This window comes from Mizuhopecten yessoensis, unplaced genomic scaffold (genome assembly GCF_002113885.1).
Source record: "Mizuhopecten yessoensis strain PY_sf001 unplaced genomic scaffold, ASM211388v2 scaffold9061, whole genome shotgun sequence".
NCBI lineage: Eukaryota > Metazoa > Mollusca > Bivalvia > Pectinida > Pectinidae > Mizuhopecten > Mizuhopecten yessoensis.
In genome coordinates, this window is record NW_018407859.1 from 172,976 (window position 1) to 196,744 (window position 23,769).

Consider the following 23,769-nt stretch of genomic DNA (forward strand, 5'->3'; position numbering starts at 1 on the left):
ATTTGTGAATATTTAAAATTTACTACCTTGGATGAATTTATAGACTAAATAATTAACTATATACAATTTATGATAGGAGGGAGCTTTTTTGACCTACTTAACTCACAAGCTAAGATCCAATGTTATGGGCCTAACTTGTCTGTGTATGATAAATGAGTGTGGATGGAGGATTATAGATATTGACAAGTATTATCCCCTGTCCGTTTGATCCTCATACCAGGTATACAGGTACTGAAATATGATATCCACATTAAAAACAGGTTAGTAATGTTCATGTTAAATGCCACTAACACATTTCTCCAAATAAATATTTAGGAATTGTTCATGCTGGAGACACTCAATCTTGAGATTTCTCTGTACCATGTCCAATATTTGTACAAACTGATATAATCAGTATTTCATATTAAAATAATTTAAAATAGATTACTTTCAATTCGTCCAATACAAATAAGAAGAATTTCTTTCGTTCAAATATTGAATTATTTAACTAGAAATTCAGATAATTTACGTACCATGTACATTTCTAATTTCCATTAAATGCAATGCTACTGAAATACAACTAAAGCACGAACTTGTGATTATATCATAGTTTAATACTACGTAGGCAGAACCATATTACATAAGTAAATTTCTTTCTGATATCACAGAAATAACTGTGTACAGATCAGAAAAAAGGGGTATCAAAGTATGTAATGTTCCCGTGAACAGTGCAGGATGCCAGGATGTGTAGGGATAATCACATGATGTACTAGTTTAACAGTCTAATAGGTTATGTCATCAGTATTAATGATAGGGTAGACAGAGGACCAACGTGATTTGAGTTCCGTCTGATGTAACTATATGGCATTTTACATTAAATGGAATATCCCTCATCACCCGCCCCCTCCTCTATACTTCCTCTGCTCTAAGGGTTGTAACCTTGTATTTTCTGTGGTAGTGTATTACTAAAGCATGCTAGTACATATAGTTACTATGATTTTATGACAGAAACGTTTCAGTATATAGTCATATACAAACCACGATGTCATGAAACTTCCAGTAGACTTTTGCTCACATACAGCAGCAGGCGTATGATGATATAAAGCAAAGACCATTTGAGAAAATAAAACGTAAATATGCCATTTTAATGTTAAAGATTTCAAGCCTTATTTTTAGCCCAATTACACTTTTATGCCTGAGCTTATTTTTACACTTTTAATTTGATCACCCATTACACTGTAAAACTTAAACTCCCTTTAAATCTTTAAATTTGAGCTCTTTTTTTCACTTTTATACTTGAGGTTCCTTTTTTTGCAATAAAAGGATCTACTGTTTTGCATCATCAAATTGCCTAGTTGGAATATTCAGTGTTCATGCCCCCACCACAGTAGTGAAAGGACATTATTTGTAAGTCGTTCTGTTTATACATCTGTACAACATTAATTTTGTTATGTTCAACTCTGTTTTTCTGATACTATAGACATAATCAAAGTTCACATGCAGATATAAATCAAGGAGCACTATATATTTACCATTATATGAAATGTAAGTGATGAGAATTTATGTTTCCGTTTCACTGGTTTTTGTTGACTGAAGCATTTAATGCTCCATTTCTCTGTTACTAGAAATCCCAAAATCACCAAACTTAATATGCAGATATGTCTTCAGAGGCACATCACCATGAAAAGTAGATCACTGTGACCTACATTTTTCCAATTCACCAATTTTGTGTTTAGCTCCTTTAGCATGGTGACACTTTGTATTTACCTCCATTTCTTTGATGTTGTTATACCTATAATCATCAAACTTTATGCACATATACTTTCTCCATGAGTACTACACCATCAATTGTAGATACCCGCAAGCTATATTTTCCACCTTAGTGACTTTGGTTAGACTGTGCACCATTTTCATCAAAGCAATAGTAGGGGCTTGTGTATGTTTAACAAACATTTTCTAGAAAGAATGAAATTGTAAATATCCGCAGTTGATGATCATACAAACTTACGTGTGACTGTGTATATATATGAGACCACACACAAGCTGGATGTCTATGATAGCACTACCATCCTAAAAATTGTCTGGGGCATCTAATATGACATAAACTGGAGTTACCAAATTTGGTATTCAGATCAATCTTGGGATGATCGAGTGCTACCTACCAAAATTGTGTCGTTGTGACATACTGGTAAATTAATCTAAGACCCCACTGTTTAAAAAAACTTTTCAAAGCATGTCTCCTATACTATTTCATTTGGAGTTACGAAACTTGGTAATTGCAGGTATATCTTTAGATTGCAGAGTGTCAAATACCAAATATAGGCCAATGTGACCTATATTTTGAGCTCAAACTACCGTCACTGAAACAGCTGTCCATATTCATTATCAGATGTTTGGAGGAAAAGTATTTGAATGGATTGCCTTGCATTACTTTACCTTGTCCAAATAAATTCAGTTCTTTATTTTCTTTTAATAAATTTATTTAAATGTTTACTGTCGTCTTAATTTAGTATTATGAGGCTGTTGTGACGCATGTGCTAATGGCTACCAAGATGTTCTGAAAATCTCGATGAATTGAAATTTCGAAATGGCGAAATTTAAGTCCTATTTATTTTGTTGACTAGTGCCAAAAGTCACAATAGTTGACATTTAGAATTGATAAAAAAATGAGGAATTTCGTGTCAAATGAGTTCAAGAGGTTGTTATCTATGGGTCAGCTGAAACACTTCACCTACAGGCTTCTAATGTGATGTGTTTGTTTGATCAGAGGCATTGGACATACGCGTGTGAGGTACGTAGTCGTCTACCAAGGAATTTGTCATCAACTGACTTTCAAATTTTAACTTTCTGGTCTCAAGCTTATGGTCGGACTTTGGAGCACACACACCTGAGAATGAAGATATTTTGACTTTATCAGGGACAAGTTGCTGTAAGATTTGTTTTGGAATTAAATATTAGAATCAATACCCCATTTTAATTTGAAAAATTTCAAACATAATTCAGTTGATAAACTGATGTTTATCTTAACACTGTTTCCAATTTAGATATAATGAAAGATTTTAATTCAGCTGATAACAACTTGATAACCCATGCCTGCCGATGTTAGCACTGAAGTGGTTACGGTTTACTGGAGTAGGACATAGATGTTCAATTACCTTCATGTGTAGCAAAGCCCAACCAAAGTCGACACTTGGTGAAAAAAATGTAATTAGAACCCTTTGTTTTTGTTTCAATTTAGATAAATGGTTAGGGGAACAGATGGATGTAATATCTTTATTTGTGGGTTAAGAGTGCTTGAGGCAGTGTTTTACTTACAGTGTTATATTCTGTACTTGCAGTCAAGGACGTGCTATACTGTTACAAAGTGCTGTAAGACCATAACTTGTGGGCCCAGAGGAGGTGTGTGTCAATTGCCTAGTGCCTTGGGACTCCAATGAGGTGCAGTCCAGCCACCGACAGCCCTACTGATGATAGTATTACCATATGCTTTAAGGTAAGAACTCTCGCCGGGGGATCATGTAGGACAGATTACAACAAGTTTCCAAAGTGCTGGTCTTGAGAAAATGTGTTTTGATGACATTATTATTTTGTGATTAGTAGCAAAAAGTTGAGGTTTCACATGAAAATGCCAACGAAGCTTTAAGATCAGCATACTTTCACACATGACTACGTTTGGATAAGCATATATATATGTTTGTCATTAAACAAGGCAAAAAACTTGAGTTTCACATGAATATGTAATTGTATATATATCTGATTCTGTATAAAATCTCACCAACTGTTTTTATCATTGGGTTGAATATGTGGTAGCTTTGCTCCCCCTTTTATTGCCACAGCCATGCTAAGGAAATAGACAAACGTTTCACTGTAGCCGCTACTGTCCGTCATATTTCTTTTCAGGTCAAAACAAATCAAAAATTCAACCAAGAACCATTTTATCATGGTAAAAGTAGAATATAGCACCAAAGACGACAACAAATGTAAAAAGGTGTATGAATGTTAAAATTCAGTCGGTGTGGAATATCAAGTTCTTTTTTATGCTTGTGGTGTATTACAAATCTTATCTTGTTTTCCACACCTTTATAACATCAGACTAGGAGTGGGACTTGGATGAGCTGTACATATTATAGTGACAATAGGATTTGATGGTACTTAAAATTTGACAATGGATCAAAATCTATATAAACTTCCCTGAAGACATGTGTATACTTACAATACTGCAGGATTTATGATGGTGCATATGAAACCAGATTGTTTACAATATTCTGTGATACACAAAAGCAAATCTTAGAGAATGTGTTTGTAAACAGTTGGCTTTGAGTTTCATTAAAGCAACAAAGAAAATTATGTTTTATCTTTCATGATCAGGATGGTTTCTTTTTGCTTGTGATACATTTTCAGCAAACTGTTTTACCAAATGTTGGAGGTCATTTTTACAGAACAAGGTCATGTTTTGTAGGGTATCCGTTTCTGTCAGGCCACAAACATAATTTGGAAACCATCTGATAATTTCTGTCAAAACTTAAAATTGACATCACAGCATGATAAGTCCCCAAATACGCACACAATTTGAAAGCTTTAACATGTTATAGCTAGCTCTTTGTAATACACTTTCATAACAATAACATTTTGAATATAAATAGTTAATTAAGTTTATATGCATAGTAATGATGGGCTGATGATTGATTGTAATCGAATGTCGATCAATTTACCCTTTCTGATTCCGATTTTTTCAATTGCTATAATTCCACAATCGTTATAATTCGTTCAATACTGAACTAGTTCAAGTACCAAATGTATACCATGTGCAGTATATGCATTAAAAATGATTTATTTTGTTTATTTTTATATGATTGATGTCAGTGTTGGGGTTGGGAAAAACTTGCATAAAGGATCATTGTAAAAATAGCCTGTTTACTGTTGTTTGGAGTCAATTTTCCTGGGAAAATATGATACTCTGTACTACTGCAATATGCATTAGCTTCATGACTGAAAGCTTGTGGACAGTCCTATACAGCACAGCATCACACACCTTCGACTGCCCAGACTCTTCCTTCCATTAATGTAGGTGTGAGGCCAGCTGTGAGGTGTCCAGATTGTTGTAAATTCAATTTTATGAAGATTTTATATCTGGATAAAAATATTTATGTTACTTATATCAAATTTAATACTACAGGTTTATAGATAGGTAAGATATTACCTCTTCAGAAAGAAAACTTTTGATTGAATGACTCTTATTGAAAAAAATATCATTTCAAAATTCCTGTTTGTCCTTGACTAAGCTAACAAGGCTAATTTGTTTGTTTGTTTGAGTGATTTTACCTCTGCTACCTCTAGTTAGTTGGTTATAATTATCCAGCAGAGGAATGGACAAAGCTTTAATTGAGTCAGGTGGAATGGTCATCAGGATTTGACAGGTGTACCCAGCTCCATAGATCTGGACACTGGCCAATTAACACTAACCAGTACTGATGTCCAGTTCTGACCTCTCTATGCTATCCATTCCCTGATAAACATGCTGACAGGTAACATACATGTATGTGTTGTGTTTATAGATGGTGGATATGTTGGTGATCAGGTAGACATAGGGTGCTTATACCTTCCTAGGAGTAAATTAATGTATGTGTTAAAAATTTGTCGGACTTAAAATTAAATCGGTGTTATCCTCAATACACACTCTGTCATCAAAAGTTTTATATGTTAATTGTTTAATACAGATGTTGTTTCATAGCAATGCTATATACATAACTTGTATATATGTCTGAAAAGTATTTTATTATATATTAAAACAAATGAGAGTATCGAAGGAGCAATCAAATCTAAATATTTGATTGAAAATGTCACTATCTGGACAGATTCTGATCCCCACCAACCATTTGCCAATTAATTTTAAAGCAAGTTTCTTATTTCTTCTGTTATCTAGTTCAGTCATTTTAACCACGAAAGCTGAATATTGTAAAAAGAATATTTTCAACTACTTACGCACCAGGTGGCTCCATGCATATGCCACCTTGGCTTCAGTTCTTTTCTTGTTAAATTAAAAACAGTGTAATGTAAATAAAATACAGGACAAATTGTTAAGTGATGTACTGGCCATTTTTTACATCACCACTTGTAAATGCTTGCTTGTTAGATAATGAGATTACACCCTGTGATAAGTAGGTCAGACTGCACCCTATGATAAGTAGGTCAGACTAGACCCTGTAATAAGTAGGTCAGACTAGACCCTGTACTAAGTAGGTCAGACTACACCCTGTGATAAGAAGGTTAGACTACACCCTGCCATGAGTAAGTTAGACTACACCCTGTGATAAGTGGGTCAGACTACACCATGTGATAAATTGGTCGGACTACACCATGTAATAAGTGGGTCAGACTACTCCCTGTGATAAGTGGGTCAGACTACACCATGTAATAAGTGGGTTAGACTACACCCTGTGATAAGTGGGTCAGACTACAACATGTGATAAATTGGTCAGACTACACCCTGTAATAAGTAGGTCAGATTACACCATGTGATAAGTATAGGGTTAGACTACACCCTGTAATAAGTGGGTCAGACTACACCCTGTAATAAATCGGTTAGACTACACCCTGTGATAAGTAGGTTAGACTACACCCTGTGATAAGTGGGTCAGACTACACCATGTAATAAATAGGTTAGACTACACCCTGTGATAAATTGGTCAGACTACACCCTGTAATAAGTAGGTCAGACTACACCATGTGATAAGTAGGTTAGACTACACCCTGTGATAAGTGGGTCAGACTACACCATGTGATAAATTGGTCAGACTACACCCTGTAATAAGTAGGTCAGACTACACCCTGTGATAAGTCGGTCAGACTACACCCTGTAATAACTAGGTCAGACTGCACCATGTAATAAGTAGGTCAGACTTCACCCTGTGATAAGTAGGTCAGCCTACACCCTGTGATAAGTAGGTTAGACTACACCCTGTAATAAGTGGGTCAGACTACACCATGTAATAAATAGGTCAGCCTACACCCTGTGATAAGTAGGTTAGACTACACCCTGTGATAAGTGGGTCAGACTACACCATGTAATAAGTAGGTTAGACTACACCCTGTGATAAATTGGTCAGACTACACCCTGTAATAAGTAGGTCAGACTACACCATGTGATAAGTAGGTTAGACTACACCCTGTGATAAGTGGGTCAGACTACACCATGTGATAAATTGGTCAGACTACACCCTGTAATAAGTAGGTCAGACTACACCCTGTGATAAGTCGGTCAGACTACACCCTGTAATAACTAGGTCAGACTGCACCATGTAATAAGTAGGTCAGACTTCACCCTGTGATAAGTAGGTCAGCCTACACCCTGTGATAAGTAGGTTAGACTACACCCTGTAATAAGTGGGTCAGANATAAATAGGTCAGACTACACCATGTGATAAGTAGGTCAGCTGCATAAAGAAGTCATTGTACAGCTTATAGAATGTTTTAAAGAATCCTAAACCTGTATTTTTGATCACTCTTAAGTGTTTTAACCTGCTTGTATGTTATAATACAGAGCTATGATCTGAGGAAGAATGTAGAAAACTTACACACAAACAGGCTAGACTCTGATACAATAAATTACACCATAGTGTTGTATATTCAAAGTGAAAAGCTGTTGTAAGATTTACACCCTGAAAACATCAGTTGAAATGTGGAATGTAAAACATGTAGATTAAAAAAGAATGGTTTATAGGTTTTGATATGCCACGCTGTATCGCCATCCTGGACGATATATGTGTAACATTTGAGGAAAGTCTTGTATATGCTTGCATTACGTAAATGTCCTGTATTGACAATAAATACTAAGAACAGACACACCTAAATCAAAAAGTGTCTATATATCTACCAGATGCAAAGTTTTAATGTCTTGAAGAACATTCAGTGATGAACTTCATTTGACTGTTTCAATTACTGAAGATTAATACAGGAAATAAAACAGTGAGGTAGCTGGTGATGTTGGACATTAATGATGTGGATAGTTGGTGTGCACCTGTCTGTCTGGGTTGTGTGGTGAGTTCTGTGGTAGTAAAACTCTGATACAGCCTACATGATGTTGAACCTAGCCTGTATTTCAGAATAGTTAAAGTCACTGTGCCTGCAGTCATGAATCATTCAATTTCGTACACAAATATATGGAGGTACATATATCGGTAGATTGTTCAATATTATATGATATAACTTCCCATACCGAAAAAAGTTACAAAAAAGTTACTTCTATTTAGGNAGTACATCACATGCTTGAAAGCATTAATAGAATGTTGTGTGGATAAAACACCAGATGTTAAGGTTAATCACAACTTTAGGTAGTATTGACATATAAGCTTTATGAAATCCCAGATATACTAGATTTGAATATACTTGTGATGGTATGTTAAGAGATTGTGAGACAGGGTGATCAATCTAAAGATGATGTTGGATCATTTTGTCCTTAGATTTCTATGCTACACGTACAGCTTAGATCATATCAGTGATTGTTGTTGGGTTATCTCCCTTATGTGTCAGGCAACAGCATCATTGAATAAGATAAAATAGAAATCTTACGAGTTACCATATTCCTGTTTACCTTCAAATAAAAGCATCATCATTTGATTACACAATGTACCAAGTAAGAAGTACCATTCACAAAAGTTATTTTACAAGTCTTGTACTGTGAAGCCCAGTATTAGAAAAGTGATATGTACTAAATCAGATTTAGGCAGCATATAACTCAGAGCTATAGAGGAATTCTACCAACATTGAGTTTGTTACACACATATCTCACAATGGTTGTACTGGATAAGGAGTGTGTAATTTGTATGTGATATATATGAATGTTTGAGTACCCGCTTTCTTGAGTTTGTGTAATGCGATGAAATCTTTTTAATTTGGTTTGGACCACATACCTTTACTCTAAATCAAATCAACTGTTTTTCACTAGGTATCTAAAGATATACTGGATATATGTAATATAACTTTGTTGTAACTGTACATATCTCAATATGGGATGTATACTTTAATATAGAATGTGTACTTGGGAGGTGTACTTCAGTATTTGGGATGTATATTTCAGTATTTGGGATGTATATTTCAGTATTTGGGATGTATATTTCAGTATTTGGGAGGTGTACTTCAGTATTTGGGATGTGTACTTCAGTATTTGGGATATGTACTTCAGTATTTGGGAGGTGTACTTCAGTATTTGGGATGTATATTTCAGTATTTGGGATGTGTACTTCAGTATTTGGGATGTATATTTCAGTATTTGGGAGGTGTACTTCAGTATTTGGGATGTGTACTTCAGTATTTGGGATATGTACTTCAGTATTTGGGAGGTGTACTTCAGTATTTGGGATGTATATTTCAGTATTTGGGATGTGTACTTCAGTATTTGGGATGTATATTTCAGTATTTGGGATGTACATTTCAGTATTTGGGATGTGTACTTCAGTGTTTCGGATGTGTACTTCAGTATTTGGGATGTAAACTTCAGTATTTGGAATGTATATTTCAGTATTTGGGATGTATACTTCAGTATTTGGGATGTATATTTCAGTATTTGGGATGTATACTTCTGTATGTGGGATGTATATTTCAGTATTTGGTATGTATACTTCTGTATTTGGGATGTATATTTCAGTATTTGGGATGTATACTTCTGTATGTGGGATGTATATTTCAGTATTTGGGATGTATACTTCTGTATGTGGGATGTATATTTCAGTATTTGGGATGTGTACTTCTGTATTTCGGATGTGTACTTTAGTATTTGGGATGTATATTTCAGTATTTGGGATGTGTACTTCAGTATTTCGGATATGTACTTCAGTATTTGGGAGGTGTACTTCAGTATTTCGGATGTGTACTTTAGTATTTGGGATGTACATTTCAGTATTTGGGATGTGTACTTCAGTTTTTGGGATGTATACTTCAGTGTTTCGGATGTGTACTTCAGTATTTGGGATGTATACTTCAGTATTTGGAATGTATATTTCAGTATTTGGGATGTATACTTCAGTATTTGGGATGTACATTTCAGTATTTGGGATGTGTACTTCAGTATTTGGGATGTATATTTCAGTATTTGGGATGTGTACTTTAGTATTGGTGTACTTCATTTTGATCTTTGGGATGTGTTCTTCAGTTTTTGGGATGTGTTCTTCAGTATTTGGGATATGTACTTCAGTATTTGGGATGTATATTTCAGTATTTGGGATGTGTACTTCAGTATTTGGGATGTACATTTCAGTATTTGGGATGTGTACTTCAGTATTTGGATATGTACTTTAGTATTTGGGATGTACATTTCAGTATTTGGGATGTGTACTTCAGTTTTTGGGATGTGTACTTCAGTATTTGGGATGTATACTTCAGTATTTGGGATGTATATTTCAGTATTTGGGATGTGTTCTTCAGTATTTGGGATGTATACTTCTGTATTTGGGATGTATTTTTCAGTATTTGGGATGGGTACTTTTGTATTTGGGATGTATATTTCAGTATTTGGGAGGTGTACTTCTGTATTTGGGATGTGTATTTCAGTATTTGGGAGGTGTACTTCTGTATTTGGGAGGTGTACTTCAGTATTTGGGATGTGTACTTCAGTATTTGGGATGTATATTTCAGTATTTGGGATGTGTACTTCAGTATTTAGGATATATACTTCAGTATTTGGGATGTATACTTCAATATTTGGGATGTATATTTCAATATGGAATGCTTTTTATCAATGATGTAATCTACATGAGAACCATTATACTTTGCCCTTAACCAAATGATGTGTGAGATAAATTAACTATGTAGTACATGTACCAAAACGACTTACATGACACTACATAATACTTCAGTAAATGGGACAACATTGTTATCAATGGTATGATCTTTGTGAGATATAGGTTGGTGTCACCCATTACCACACACATTAGTCTGTGTGTGTGGTGACAATGGTCCCATTATAATTACACGCCCAATGTTTGACGCTGGGACAAATACTTATCTCCCCTATTATAGCTCTTCACCTCCCCAGGAATCATCTAATCTTCTCACCTTATCTCAGCAATAGCTCCAGGAACATCAACAAATATTACAATCATTTCAATATCTTCTGACACCAGAGTTATGACCTCTAATTATCCTTGAACAAATGACAATCGGCTATTTCATCACCTTTCCAATCTCTGCGTGTAACTCTTAGTAACATTAAAATAAATACTGTCCTATTAAATTTATTGATGATAGGTTTACAAGAATATTGTAATTTCAAATGTGTCTTCTGACATTTGCCACTTTTGTGTACATTCGCTCAGGAGGAAAAAGTCAATAGTTCTGTCCTATTAAAAAGCAGCAAATAACTGGGTTAGAAGACCCTTTATGAAAATATTGCCTCCTTTCCTTAGAATTATGCATACAGTCATTGACATAAAAGTAAATTGTTCTTCTTGAACGTATTGTAAGTGCCATGTTTACATACTTTGTCACAGCTTGGTGTAACACTCGAGTTTAAAACACTTACAAAGCTATATTATACCAATAATGTAATGTTATTATGGACAAGTTATGTTAACTTCTACAAAGTGTTTCTGTCAGACTTCATTCACAAATCAGTTCTCCAATCCTTCCCGTACTTCTACATTCTTAAGCTTACTTAAGCGTTATGGATGTTGACCTACAAGGAAATAGCATTATGCGATTTTCCTTTATAATCTATGATTATACAGATCAGGCTGGTCAATACAAGCTGAAATAATAACAAAGTGTTGTGTTTGATTTTAAAGGTGGAACTGATATGTTAAGCCTTGTAACGTTTCTGTAAGGACATGGCAAGGAATCAAGTGAGGCCGACTTTTCTAAGTTTGACAGCAACTGACTGGTGAGTTTAAAACCTTATCACAATGTACGGTATGCAAAAGGTGCATGGTCAATGAATTTGGCTTGATTGCACATTATTGCACGAGTTGTTTGCATTTTGTGCCAAATTCTTTGTGAGAATCGTAATAGACTGATCACCGATCTTGTGTTGGCATGGGATATGCAGATCTAGAGTAGAGGTGCAGCCTTATTTTGCTGACTCAATTAAATGAAGAATGCCAAATATTAATTGCGTTTAATTTGAAGACTGTAGAATTGAAATTGCTGCATTATAAAGGAATATCTAAACCTTTCATCAAGCTTTTTGTCTTACTAAGAGATTATGATATAGGAAGATGTGTACTGTAGATACAAGTCTAGACATTAAATGCTTGAAATATGATTTGTATCTTAATTATACAAAGACAAAGCTGAACACAGTGTTGTTGGAATTATTTTTACGAGACATGCATTATTTTTACAGACATTGTTATTTATTCACAACCCATATGTCACTTTGTTAGGCCATATCTTATAATTACTCTTAACCCCTATGTTCACTATAACCATATCTTAAGTACCTCATGTGATATGGCGGAGTGTGGCATACTTTGATCTTGTCTCGTGTCCTGCTTTACACAGAGTTATGGCCCTTGGTTCACTATGATTCACACTGTCCAGCACATAATATTCCATATACATTGTCACCTACAATTGCCAAAATTTGTATGTAAGTACTCTTTAAAAAGAAGGAGTGTTGCATACTGAAATAGTTTTTTTTATCTGACTATGTAAAGAGTTATGGCCCCTTGTTCACTAAGTGTCACACTGTCAAGTGCATAATATATCTATATGTCACTTACAACTGCCAAATTTTGTATGTAGGTATCTCTTAAAAAGATGGAGTGTTGTATAATGAAAAAGGTTTTTACCCGACTCCATACAGTAAACTATAACTTTACATTGTTGCGTGCCTGTCTTTGTCAGCATTATATGGTGTGCCATTATCTGGCTGACTGGGTGTCACCAAATTCGCCCAAAGCATAACTTCCTTGTTATTTCACCTACATTCACCAACCCTAATATACTTAAGAGTTTTAGAAATATAACCAGCTTAATATGACCCTTTGTTAATTTTTGATACCATGCTTTTTCAAAAGCATAAGTTTCTTGATATTTCATTTATATTCACCTGTTGCGTACTTGTGTATCTTGGGAAGGCAGAGTGTTTCATACTTATGCATTTTGGGAAGATGAAGTGTCGCATAAGTGTCACATACTGGTTTGTATCTTAATTATACAAAGACAAAGCTGAACACAGTGTTGTTGGAATTATTTTTACGAGACATGCATTATTTTTACATTTTACATGTATCTAGTATACCGACAATCCGACATTGTTATTTATTCACAACCCATGTGTCACTTTGTTAGGCCATATCTCATAATTACTCTTAACCCCTATGTTCACTATTACCATATCTTAAGTACCTCATGTGATATGGCGGAGTGTGGCATACTTTGATCTTGTCTCGTGTCCTGCTTTACAGAGTTATGGCCCTTGGTTCACTATGATTCACACTGTCCAGCACATAATATTCCATATACAGTGTCACCTACAATTGCCAAATTTTGTATGTAAGTACTCCTTAAAAAGAAGGAGTGTTGCATACTGAAATAGGTTTAATATGCCCAAAGCATAACTTCCTTGTTGTTTCACCTACATTCACCAACCCTAATTCACCTACATTCACCAACCCTAATATACTTAAGAGTTTTAGAAATATAACCAGCTTAATATGACCCTTTGTTAATTTTTGATACCATGCTTTTTCAAGAGCATAAGTTTCTTGATATTTCATTTATATTCACCTGTTGCGTACTTGTGTATCTTGGGAAGGCAGAGTGTTTCATACTTATGCATTTTGGGAAGATGAAGTGTCGCATACTGGAATGGGGTCTTGCGTCTCATTTTATAGAGAGTTATAGCCCTTTGTCTATTTGTTCAGAGCATATTATGCTTGCTATTTCACCCCTTAATTCATCAAATTTAATTCTTATGTATCTTGGGAAGACAAATTGTACCATAATAATTTCATGTCTTATATCTAGCTAATATGTATAGGATTTTTGTCCTTTATCATTATGATATGGACAAGTTTCTCCGAATTTTTTCCATAAATTCTGTCTTCCTATAACGACACTGGCTGTTGTTTGATTAAAAAATTATCTTTTGTGCACATAAACCTGTTTTGAATGTAAAATGTTTCATGCACCTTTTCACTTTAGCAAGGTGCTCTTCACCTATTTTTCCATTATTTTCCATCTTGTGCTCTTTGCACATACATCTGTCTAATCATCCTCCAGTCCACCTGTTGTTTCCTTCATCTTGTACAATTGAAATCAGATTTTTCTGGTGCCAACATGAAACAAGCATGTTCAGCAAGCATCACATGTTCCTGAATTAGCTATTTACTAGTACAGGTGATTTCCAGCTATTTACTAGTACAGGTGATTTCCAAATCTTAGAATTGTTTCCATTGGTTGTATTCAAAATTAACCATAAAGTGCATTTCAAGCTACCTAACCTAGTTTTGACAACTTTATCAAAGTGACTTTATTTCACTTTTCCTTGTGAAAGATTCTGACAAAATTTTGGTACTTATTTATTAAAGACGATTAGAAAATTGTTCACATTATGTATAATGTATAGAAGGTGAGCATTACATTCCCATTAAGCCTCTTGTTCAAATTCAAAACAGTACATATACATCGCTTTTCTATGTTATTATTCAAGCATAAAGGTAGGGACTTCCATGCTAAATGGCATGTTAAGCTGTGCTAAAAAGTTTAGAAACCTGAAATTGTTTTATCGTACACAGTAATGGTAAAACTCCAGTCGTTTAGTGTAGATTTGTGTTTTTTGAAATTTTATTCAAGCTTGTGGTGATGAAGAAGTTCTATTGGATCAACCGGCACATCACTAACTGATTTAAGTTCATCAAGTCTGTCAGGATGCAGTAAATTCAATTTGTTTGCTAGCTGTAGACAGATCTTGATAAATTTTCATTTTAAAATCTTTTGCTGCTGTCTTCACTTGGTTTTACTTACTTTTTTTCCTGCTAATTTGATTGGTAACAGGACCAGTCATCAGTGGAGCCGATTCACAGACTTCTTTAGAAATCTGCACACATATAACAGAAACCAGCAGTCATGATGTTTCATGTGTCGTGGCTTTGATCTCCAAACAGTACTCTAGTTACAAGCAGCCTTTCCCATCACTTGGGTGTGTCGGGCTCTTGCATGTAGAAAAAATGACAGATTCCAGTAAGTACATATATATAAGGTGGCAGTTTTATATATAAACAAATTGCCACATAGTGTGATGATGACAAATCCAACAACTTTTCTACTGTATACATACATTAAAGGTTATTTTTCCTGTTCAATCATTGTTATTTCCTTTATATTCCTACAAATACATTAATGAGTTCTGAGACTTTTTAGGAAACCTGAATATTTTAAAATTGTTTTGTCACATTGCTTAAAAGTATGAATGAAAAATATATATCTTGACCATAGTGCAATGGATAAGGTCTCTGTTATATAATGGAGCTGAGGTCCAGGGTTCGAAACTTGGTGGCTCAGATGTTTTTGTGTAGTGAAAATTATGATGAATATATTTCTTTTTGTCTATAAGTCTTTGCTGTAGTAAAAAGGCCAGAAACTCCCAAGGAAAAGACTCATGAAAAAAATCTGAACTCTTCTTTGTTGGAGATACAATACAAGGCACTCCAGGAATGTTCTACATCAGTGAAAATGGTCATACGACAAAGCAATATTGATTTAAAGAACCATCAAGAAGGCCACAGATAGAGTGTTTTAAAGTAAAGACAAAGTCTATAACTGTTTGTGTACTTTTACTATGTAAATTTGGTTCTGAATTGTTTCCTCTGTTGATTGTTAACAGTGTGAGGATTATCTCTCAAGTATGACAGACTGTTGAATTCATGTATGATGGATGACAGTGAATCATAATCTCAAAAAAATCAGGTTTCTTAAAAGTTCATTTTGGAAATTGTGAAGTTTATTCATGCTCTTTCCAATTATCAGGAAACATACCCTCTGGCCACTATATTGTGAATAATTTCAATACAGTTCTAAATTTGATATCGAGTGACTATCCCAATTACTCTTTCTCAATTAAAGACAAGGCCGATGAAACCAAATCATGATATTAGATTTAGTACTACAGGGGTCGTATATGGCTTTGCCCAATCTAGCATGGTAGTGGATGTGTTGTCCATTTTACGTTTGTAATTATTTCTTTTATCCTCATGGTCCCCCTTTTGTACAGGCCTCAGACTCTTTGTACTGCGGCCATAGAAAGGGTCAGAAAGGCCAGGACTCGGGACTGATTACTCCATTGTCGGACCACGCCCACTCCTAGTAAGGGCTACAAAACATGATCATTTCTTCCGTGTTAGAGCAAGTCCTCATGATTTCCCTTCGCTCTGTAACAGACGTGTCATGACCAGTAAACGATAATGGATTTTTTTCTTAATTTGACAAATTTGATAGATGAATACACAGCAATAAAAATTTCCATTTGATCTGGTCAGCAATTACTGCCTACAAACAGATGGACAATCTAAAACACCTATAAACCGTGAATTTGTAATAAACATTTTTGATGACCAATAATTCCATTGTTATGGCCACAAACGTGCTTTGATTATACACCGACTAAATGTTACGACCATCAGCGAGCTCATCTGTCCTTTAGGAACGGATCCTGACCTTGACACTTTCACTGTCTTTTCATGATGGGTACCTATAGACAGAGTGGAAGACATGAATTGTTGTTTAATTGTGGTGGTATCACCATTCATGCTTTATCATTGTGTTAAGTACAGAATCGTAAGGAGTGAAGTATAGGAGCTTTCATTGTCTAGCCACCTATCGGTGATATGTCGTAGCATGATTTAACCATTTATTAGGTACCATATAGAGAAATATATTACTCTATTCAAAGAGTTGAACTGTACACTTTTGACAAGCCGTTTAACAACAGATAAAGTCCCATATGAAAATGTATTTATGTTGATAGAATTTTAATTGCTTAATAATAGGTATTGGCTCCCATATATTCATTTTAAAGGTACAAAACACTGCTGAGGAACTTTTTTAAATTCAATCTACAATTTTGTATGAAGAAAAGAAAATAATAATGTTTTATAATACAAAAGTTGTATGTGTTCAGGATTCAATTGGCTGGGAGAAAAAAAGCTTTTATAAAATAGGCCTTAGTTGTTAATCACACAAAATTGTGCGATATTGTGGGCCCCAATTTTCTGTATAATTTTCATGCTTTAGTTCCCTAGAAGATCAGAATTCCACAGGTCAACGATATCCTTACACTGAAATCATGATCTGTGAGTGGACAGAGTGTACAGGGGATTTCCTACCTAATCCTGTCCTCCCAGGGCCACAGAAGTGGAACTAGATTAGAACCGTTAAATGTAATGTGGTTAATATAGTCCACCACCCTGTGGTATGAAGTTTTGATATTGTAATGTACTGCCCCTAGCTGTGACTATCAAGCCGCTCCACGTTTAATATCATTTCCATGTTCTTTCCCTCCAGAAAAATGGGTAATGATGAATTTATCAGGAATGACCTTAAGTTCATTCACCAGAAAGTAAAAGTGGCCACATCTAACAGCAAGTCACAGGTCCATCATACAATCCATTTTTCTTATTCTTAGTGAAGCAAACAGTCCTATTAGATGGACATATGTTGGCTGGTATTTGGGATGGGATACGTAAGAAGAGAGTAGGCTTAATTTCTTTTGGGTGATTCTGAGGGGGTCTAATATCAATATTTTGTGAAGTATAAATTAGATAATATGATATTGATGTTCTTTGGACAAATTAGGACTCCCCTAGAAATAAACTGAATACATCGGGGGTTTTTTAAGCTTCTTCTAATTGTAATTATTTGTTATCAGTTTTGTTGGCTGATGAAGTGTACTAGTTGACGGCTCCAGTGAAGTTCATTTTGTTCTTCATCATCTTTTATGGGTCGTTACCTTCTAGTTTGATGTGAATAAGTAATTAAAAAGATATGTGATGGTTAAAAATCAATATATCTGTTCTGATCGTTATTTCTGGTCTGGGTATTTTTAGCCCACCATTACCTGATGGTGGGCTATTCAAATCACTCTGCGTCCGTGGCCCGTCGTCCGCCATCCGTCGTCCGTCCGTAAACAATTCTTGTTATCACTATTTCTCAAGAAGTACCAGAGGGATCTTTCTTAAATTTTATATGTAGGTTCTCCTTTGTCCCTAGCTGTGCAGTGCAACTTTTGAGACTGATCAGATAAAGAACATGGCTGACAGGCAGCCATCTTTGATTTTGATATTGATAGTTTGTTATCGCTATTTCTCAAAAAGCACTGAAGGTATCTTTCTCAAATTTTTATATGTAGGTTCCCCTTGGTCCTTAACTGTGCAGGGCAACTTTTGAGACTGGTCGGATAAACAACATGGCCGACAGGCAGCCATCTTTGATTTTGATATTGATAGTTTGTTATCGCTATTTCTTGGGAAGTAACAGAGGGATCTTTCTCAAATTTTATATGTAGGTTCCCCTTGGTCCTTAGCTGTGCAGGGCAACTTTTGAGACTGATCGGATAAACAACATGGCCGACAGGCAGCCATCTTNGATCATAAAAACAAAATGGATTAAAAGAAGAACTAAACAGATCTTTCTCATATTACAATGATCGATTCTATTTCTTTCACATTAAGTACTGTACTAGTAAATATGAGAAATGACAAACTCACTTTGAAGGTTGGCTTTCATACACATCAGTATTAAGTTAAAGATCAAAAGTTACCTCAAGGTGTATTTACTGTTAACATGACTCGATCAAACAGATTAGAGGAAAGAAGAGAAAAGATCGAACTGACAAAGAACTAATGAAGATGGTACAAAGGTGGGATCTCTTGTTTGCTTTCATTTTGATCTTTTACTCTCAGTTTATCATAGGGAGCATTTTAGAAAACATCTTATCAAAAGTGCTGGTTATCATGACAAAAAACAATGATTTGAGGTTTTTCTGCACTCGTTAGGATGAGAATTAACATCAGATCAGTTGTACACAGACTTAACATGTTTAGCACATGCATTCAGTAATCGTGAACCCATCCACGCGTGTGTTTATTCCAAACGTCTTATGTCTGCAGCATTCAGTAAACTTAAACTCACCTACGTATGTATTTACTCAATCTTTTATCAACCGAAATTCACCAAGGGAAGGATTAGGTTTCATATAGAAGCTGTATTTTCTGTAGAGGGGGATTTAGAGAATGTTCTCAACCTTAGTCAATTGTTTATTGTTATACAATGGAGCAGCTGTGCATCAGATGCATCTGTTCATGCATGTTTGTATTATATCGTACAAATTGGGGGATTTCTGTCAGATTTTGATCAATATTGCAAAATGTCAAGATTTAAGACTGAAATGAAACGTCCTACTGCCTTTTTGAGAAAATCTAATAAAAAATCCAATTATTTAATAGTATGGTTGAAAGGCTTGCCATTTACTTGAAGCTTAGTTTTAAAATATGATACTTTTCTTGGTAAAAGATTCAAACGTGATGCTATCTTTATTACAATTGGTTATTCTCAGCTTAAATATTTGGAATTTTCTTTCAATTTGAAAATTAAGTCTACCTTTGTAAGTGAGATTACAAGAAATATTCAACTACATATACCTCAGATATCTTGATCTGTACTTCAAGTTTCCTTTATTTAACTTTACACAATTAAACTCAAGACATTTGCTACATATCAAGCTGAAAGTAGTTAATGACTTTCAAAATTAGAATCCTTTGTATTTGATATTATCACTTCTGTGTTTGAAGAATAAGAATCATACATATGTACTTATGAGCATTTTTCTTTGAAATAAATACAATTTTCTTGTTAAATGATCTATTCCTGAGATGAAGGATTTCTGTCAAAGCTCTGATAAAATGTAACAGATTAAGACTTTTATAGCTTTAGTGTCGACATTGTTATTAGAGATGGTTGGAAAATTCTCCATTCTCATCATAATGTTGTAGATACAAAATGTAAGACAGTTTCCAGTGAAATGACTGGTGCTTCTATATATTAGTTAAGATGATACCTTTTTATATTTGATTGAATGTGGAGTACAATTTGTCGAAAAGAATTATCATTGGGATAAATGCTTCAGTTTCATGGTTTTAGTGGAGTACATAGAAATTTACTTTAAAAATGTTTACTTTATGCAGAATTTAACGGTACAACATCTTACACAGCAATGTGTGTATAGTTGAAAGTCTAGCTAATACATTAGACTGGGGATGCTGCTGTTAATACAAGGTTCAGTTTAGACAGGTCAAACTGATGACAATAAACACTTGATCTGTGTATATGTATAACTACTAGTAGCTGCCACTGGTATTGACTTGTATATGTGTGTTTTTTCTCAGAGAACCAGCTTTTTTTTTTTAATTCTATATCAAGTCTGGTAGATTTATATTTATAGATAAAAATCTAGTTCATGTGCGAGATTATAAATATTCAAAAGTCATTTATTCCTGTATGCATTATACAGGGTTATCAACAGAATTATAAATATTTATAGATAGTTACTGATAAAATCTATAATATATATACTTTTCATGGTTGATTTGACACATTTTGAATAAATCTGAGCACTGTATATTTCACCAGAGTTACAGTCCCTCCTGAAAAGCCCACTGAATGGTAGGTAGCTGAAGTTTGAACTGTGCCTTAATTATTGTTATAATTACATTAATATTGCAGATATTTTTAACTAGAATAGAAAGTCAGTATTGGAACTCAAAAGTTTTGAGCATATAGGTCTGACCAAAGAACACCTTATCACATAGATTTCAGCAAAGTCTAAATAAAATACCCTTCATGACAAAGTTTTAGGCAAAGGTCTGACTAAAATACCTTTCATGACAAAGTTTAAGGCAAAGGTCTGACTAAAATACCCTTCATGACAAAGTTTTAGGCAAAGGTCTGACTAAAATACCCTTCATGACAAAGTTTTAGGCAAAGGTCTGACTAAAATACCCTTCATGACAGAGTTTTCAGCATGGGTCTAACTAAAATACCCTTTATGACAAAGTTTTCAGCATGGGTCTAACCAAATGTATTGATGTTAACAGGTACATAACAATTTGTGTTCCTGACTTCTTACAGATATATATATAAAAGTACACTATTAGTCACCACAGGATTGACATCTGTCGAAACTTTCCTCAATCAATATCCAAACAGTTAGACACTCATTGATTTGTACCAGTGAACAGGTGCTTGTTCTGTTATTGAGTAGAACACCTACAATATGATCATGAAGCCAATTACAAAAAGCTCCATTGAAAGCAGCAAAATTTCAAGGGAAAATTGTTTTTCACTCAAAAAAAAAAGGTTAAGTATTTTTGGAGTAATTTCTGGAAAAAAATCTAAAATAAGTTTATCGCAAAAAAGATGTGCTGCATGCTGTCATTGATACAGTTTAGTGATCAGCAGATGGTACGGTATGTGTGTGAATGTTTAGTCAGCAGATGGTACGGTATGTGTGTGAATGTTTAGACATTGGCGCTTGGTTACTGTGTTCATGGTAGTTCTGAAGATAGTTGGCACCATCTGTGAATGAACAAAGTCTTAAAAAAACAAAAATAAAATTCTTTATATAGAAATTTATGATTTGAAAGTACAAGGTATTATACATGTATCAGTATACACATGTAATTAAGACGTAGGAAGATAATAGGGATATCAATCCTACTGTAGGCAAAAGACTAGAGAATTCTACTGTAGTTTACGGTACAAACAGTAACCTCCCATTGATTTGAGATATATCTGTAGACTTGACAGGGCCAAGTTTCTTCAGTAGACCAGGTAGCTCAGAAAGACAGTTTATCACATAATGTATTGTTACCTGACTCGTACATAAATGCATATTAATCAATTTCAACTGTTTCCCAGACAATTCACCAAACGAATTACTATAGCTCATGTGTGCTACCGTAAAACTGTTGACTCACTTCAACTTTAGTGCTTGCTACCCTAGGACTGTTGACTGGTCACATGTTAGGTAATCGAACGCACCTATAATTACAAGCACCCCGATGATCAAGCGTTTTTGGTACTGGATTGTTGACGGTCGTCTGTCGGTACAATCGACATGGACAGGTTTGAAGAAATCAGTGATGAATCCTTACTTCTTTGTGTTTTTCATTGATCAAGTAACAAAACAGTTGTTTCATGCCTTATCAGTCAACAGTCAGGCGGCCAAGGGAAACAGTTCATCTGGTGGGTCCCAACTCTGAGGGAAAATAGTTTTGACTGTTGACTGATATTTATTAGGCATATAAAACAACTGTATACTGCGTTATCCAGTGAATATACCCATGTCATATTTTTTGCGTATTAACTCATGTAATATGACCTATCAGCCCTGTGATTGGTTGTAAGTTTCAATTGTTTCAATTGTGAAGTCATGCCTAGGACAAGTACATGACGTCACTGACTTACATACTCGTGTCAAAATGGTGACTTTTTACATTTTAAGGTTGCATGAAAATTGTCTTTTAACGAATAAATGCCACAAATCTTGATTATGTGATAAAAAGGATCTTATACTCGTTTTCATTTCATATACAATTTATGAAACTCTTCATGAATTTTTCATTTTAGCTCGCCAGAGGCTCGCTAAACTAAAAAAATCATAAATCTCCTATGAAATGGAAACTCATGTAAGATCCTATATATAATGATCCAAGGGTCAAACCCTGATCTGGCACTGTTGTGTAGTGTATTTTAACACTCAGAACACTGCTGTTGATTTCTTTCTGTTTGTTTCACCTTTATAACTTTTTTTATTTTATTTTTTATAAATGTCCGCAGGGTATGGTTTTCATTTCAGAAATATAGTCTTGCTATTATATAAAGGTTCCCAATGCCTAGTTAGAGTTTTTGATAGTCAGGTGCAGGGATCCTTAATTGTTCAACTAGTTTTACAACTGGTAGTGGATGGGATCAGTGGCCTGGTTCATAATGGCCAAGTAAGTGACCCTGGCAGTACAGTGACAAGAGTTCCTCCCTATGATCGACAGGGTGTGATAGTATATGCCAACGGAAATATAAACAGATTAGAAAATGCCTAGTGATTAGGAAATAAAGTTTGTAAGTTTGTGTGGATGTTATCTTCAAAAATGTGAATTTTTTAGGCGTATTTGTGTAACCCTGTCTGTCCCTGGTGCGACAAAGTGTGGGACCTGGGCAGTGTTAGGAACATGGCAATATACTGTTGACTAGTGTAGATTAGCCTTCCTCTACTTCTAAATAGGATGTAATAAATGTCCTCAATAAAACTCAACATGCTCTCTTTTATAAACAGTTTCCATAAAATCTGAACTTGAAATCAACCCTATTGGTTTGTGGGTAACTTCTTTGGCTTCCTGTCCATATTGCTGAAATATTATGGTCAGTCGGTACACCTGTACTATTTACCTGAGACAGTTAATTATATAAGTTGTACATGGTAATCTGTACAAGTATAGTTCATTTATCTACCAAAAAATACACAGCTGAAATTTTATATACAGTATCCAGAATTTTGTGAAAGTCAATGATGAGATTTTTAGGTCACCTCAGACAAAGTCATATGTAACATTTTGCGAACACCTTATGTCCATCATCTTCTTTTGTCCGTGATAAACAATTTACATTATAAACTTCTTTTCAAATATCACTGATCTCAAGTATCACTCAAGTATCAATAAAATTTTACAGAAGGCGTCTATGGCCTAAAGACAAAAGAAGACTATGCATTATAGTGTTTCCACACCACAGGGGACTTAATGGGCC

At 34.7% G+C, this 23,769-nt stretch overlaps 1 protein-coding gene across 4 annotated transcripts in view; it reads left to right on the top strand.

The window, feature by feature from the left end:
* Positions 1-23,769, top strand: part of LOC110457254 (semaphorin-2A-like) — a 121,645-nt gene that overhangs the window by 14,494 nt on the left and 83,382 nt on the right. For 2 of the 4 annotated variants that reach the window (XM_021508442.1, XM_021508444.1), the window contains exons 4-5: positions 3,318-3,472; positions 11,757-11,851. The gene's annotated coding sequence lies outside the window, so the exon portion shown is untranslated. The remainder of the gene's footprint in view (positions 1-3,317; positions 3,473-11,756; positions 11,852-23,769) is intronic. The other 2 variants (XM_021508443.1, XM_021508445.1) reach the window with 1 other exon arrangement.